This window comes from Scyliorhinus torazame, chromosome 4, assembly GCF_047496885.1.
Source record: "Scyliorhinus torazame isolate Kashiwa2021f chromosome 4, sScyTor2.1, whole genome shotgun sequence".
Lineage (NCBI taxonomy): Eukaryota > Metazoa > Chordata > Chondrichthyes > Carcharhiniformes > Scyliorhinidae > Scyliorhinus > Scyliorhinus torazame.
Window position 1 is genome coordinate 103,206,531 of NC_092710.1, and position 3,497 is coordinate 103,210,027.

General features: G+C 49.5%; 1 long non-coding RNA gene across 2 annotated transcripts; it reads left to right on the top strand.

The window, feature by feature from the left end:
• The first annotated feature begins 397 nt into the window (after positions 1-397).
• LOC140410365 (uncharacterized) lies at positions 398-3,191 on the top strand. Of its 2 annotated transcripts, XR_011940626.1 has the most exons (3): positions 398-592; positions 2,491-2,602; positions 2,856-3,191. It is a non-coding gene; the product is annotated as an uncharacterized lncRNA (long non-coding RNA). The 2 variants fall into 2 exon arrangements; XR_011940625.1 differs by lacking the exon at positions 398-592 and having other exon boundaries at positions 1,353-2,602.
• The last annotated feature ends 306 nt before the right edge of the window (positions 3,192-3,497 follow it).

Here is a 3,497-nt window from a genome sequence, read left to right on the forward strand (position 1 = left end):
GAGAAGGGATGCGGTTGGATAGAAGCAAACCTAGCCATTAATCTGAGCACTTAAGGATCAAATCGACAACAAAGAGTTAAATGTTAAAAACGCCTGACTCTCACTGGGGGTGGAGATTGATGGGTCTCTGGAATCTTCCCCTGCCCCCCCGGAGGGGATAAGAGGGGGGGTCTGCTTTCCAGCTGCGGCGGGACATCCAGTCCGTCCCCACCCCACACAATAGAAGACCCTCCTCCACTCACCAAGACCAGGCTGCAAGAGCCTCAGGATATGGGGGTCGAGAGAAGCTGGGGAAGAGAGAAGCTGGGGAAGGGGGAAGAGAGAAGCTGGGGAAGGGGGTGGGGGACGAGAGAAGCTGGGGAAGGGGGTGGGGGACGAGAGAAGCGGGGGAAGGGGAGGAGGAGAGGTTAGAGTCAGAGAGAACGTGAAGGGGCGAGGCCAGGCTCGGACCAAGGCTTCCAGGCGCCACGTTTATCGAAACAAGAGGAGCCATTTTGGTGGCGGCGGAGGGAAGGAGAGGGGAAGGAGAGGGGAAGCCGGGCTCTCGCTTCCACCCCCAGCGGTTCAAGTGTACCCCGGGTGGAGGGGGCAGGTGGGAATATTACCTTCCACACACCCCCTCCCTCGAAATAAAATACATGGGGACACTGCAAACGGAACATGGGGGGGGGGGACCCCCGCGACTGCGAAGAAATGGGTGGGAGCCGCTCCGCCGCGCCCGCCTGGACTGAGGCGGCGGCTCCTGTGGGAGGGAAATGACCGTTAAACCCCCCTCCCGCGCGAGCCCCGAGCGCGCGCGCCGCTCCCCCTACCCAGCCCCCCCACCCCCAAAGCGGGGTGGGGTGACAGTGCGCGTGTGCAGCGGCGCGTGGCGAGGGGGGTCGCGGACTTACAGGGGTGTGCTTACTCATTGAAGAATGAGTCTCGCTCAGGCGCTCCGCTCCACGCTGCCCAGATGGTTCGGTACTCCTGAAGCTCTCGCTCTTTCTGTCTCGTCCCACCCCCTCTCTTTATGTAGATAGAAATATATACTAATGAGAGTGCGTGCGTCAGTCTCCAGCCCGCCTGTTTTTTTTTTTTCTTTTCCCCCCCCCCCCCCCTCCAACATCCGTTCCGGCGCCGATGTCCGCCCCCGCCCGCCAGCACGCCCCTTTATAACCTCTTCCCGGGCGGCTGACGTTAGCGGTGCGTCACCCTGCTGGCCGCTCGGCCAATCGGAGAGGGGCGCGCCGGGGGTGGGGGCGGTACGTGCGGGAGGGAACCGGCGCGAGCCGGTTGGCGCGGGATAGACACGCCCCTCTGCCTCTCCCCCCCACCCCCCACCGTCCGTTGATGTTCAGACTTCGACCTGACGCTGGGAAAATGCTCAATTATTTTAAACAAAGAGAAATAAGAGTGACTTGTATTTACACGGTGCCTGTCGCATTCATCAAGGCCAACCCAGTGTTCTGCTTTCGGAGTGTGTGTGGCCACTTTCTGTCATGTAGACAATGCAGCAGCCAATTGGTGAACAGCAAGATCCCACAGAGTAATGAGAAAAGGAACACAATCAGACATAGAAGCTGAATACTGCAAATGCATATAAATACGTTGGAAGCAGTCCAGAGAAGGTTTCCTGGACTAATACCCATTATGGGTAGTTATCTTATGAGGAAAGGTTGGCTCCACATGTGAATAGTAGATAACTGCCCATTGTACAGTGAGGGACCCAGGAATGGATGCCGAAACAACGAGTGAAGGGGACGTGTGGGGATCAGCACAGAGACAAATGAGGTGTACTTGTAACTGGCGCATTCATCCTTATCGAATGTATAGTGTATACAAATTTAAAAGCTTTTTTTAATGAAGAAGGGTTGGCTGGTATCTGTTGGAGTTTAGAAGAGCAAGAGGCAACTTGATTGAAACATATAAGATCCTGACAGGTCTTGTAAGGTAGAAATTGAGTGGATGTTTCCTCTTGTGGGAGAATCTAGAATTGGGTGTCACTGTTTAAAAATAAGGGGTTGCCCATTTAAACAGAGATTAATTATTTTTCTCAGAGGGTTGTGAGTCTTTGGAACTCTCTTCCTCAAGGGGCGGAGCCAGCAGGGTCTTTGAATATTTTTAAGGCTGAGATAGATTGATTCTTGGTAAGCAAGAGGATGAAAGGTTATCAGGGGTAGGCAAGAATGTGCAGTTAAGATTACGATCACAACTGCTGTGATCTTATTGAATGATGGGGCAGGCTGGAGGGATTGAGTGGCCTGCTAATTTGAAAGTTCATATACCGAAGACCTCGCATTAAAAACACAAAGTGCTGGAAAAACTCAGCAGGTCGGGCAGCCAGCTGTGGAGAGAGAAAAAGAAAGTTAACATTTCAAGTCTAATAAATCTCCCCTTCAGAACTCAGTTCTGTGTCCAGGCTGGGCGAGGTTTCCTGCGTTGAATCAAATTAAGCTGTAGGCATGACTCCTGGGAACGATTTGAGACGTTAAAACTGTTTCCCTGCAGATGCTGTCCGGTGATCTGATGTAGTGATGTTGGCTGACTGAAGCTTGGAAAATTTGTTTGCTCTTCTTCAAAATGGAGCCATGGGATTCATTATGCCCATCTGAGAAAACAGGTGAGGCTTCCTGTTATCATCTCATCCTAAATGATGTAGCATTTCCTGAGTAACACATTGAAGTGTCAGGTTGGATTATGTGGTCAAGTCTCTGGAGTGCGACTTGAACCCACAACTTTCTGACTTAATAACAGTCACAGTCACAGCTGATATATATATAGGAATTTAAGTTGCGGACAGAAAACAATTTTTCTTGAAACTGTGTTCTAGGACAAGTGCAGCTCCTCTTTCAGACTTTTTCATTTTTTTTCAGATTAATATATGAAAAGAGGGATGAGAAACATTTTCCAGGTGGAATGGGCCCTCTCCATGTCACTAAAAGTTTAATCCTGCACTCTGTTCATTCGTTTAGTTTGGTAACTGGAGGCAAGTTTGGATAAATTCCAGCGATTTTTCTTCAACTCCATAAAACCATCAAGCAACGATTCAAGGGACTGCAGTAACCTATAATCGGTCATAATCTCAACTAACTACCAATGTATCCATTATAACAGGAAACACCCTTTCTTTAAAGAACTGGAGTAATTCCAATTTCAACATGCCTTGGCAAGTAGTGCCAGTGGAAAAATAAATAATTCCTGACATCTAAGCCAACTGTGTCAATGGCTTTTATAGGAATAGCTTACTGTTCCCCCATTCCCATCCATTTCAAGGAACCAATGGCACATATTGCAGCCATCATTTTGAAAAAAATGTTGTTTTCTAATTCAATCTCCATTTCCCCATGCTCCTCAATCTTGCAGCTTGTCTTCTATGACTAAGAGCTTGGAGATATGACACCATTCTGGTTGTCCTCCACATCACTTCCAGAGATTCAACACTCTTCATTTGTGAGGATCAGTGCTGAACATAACAATCCTAAAGGAGTTCATTCATGAAGGCTCCTTCTTCTCAA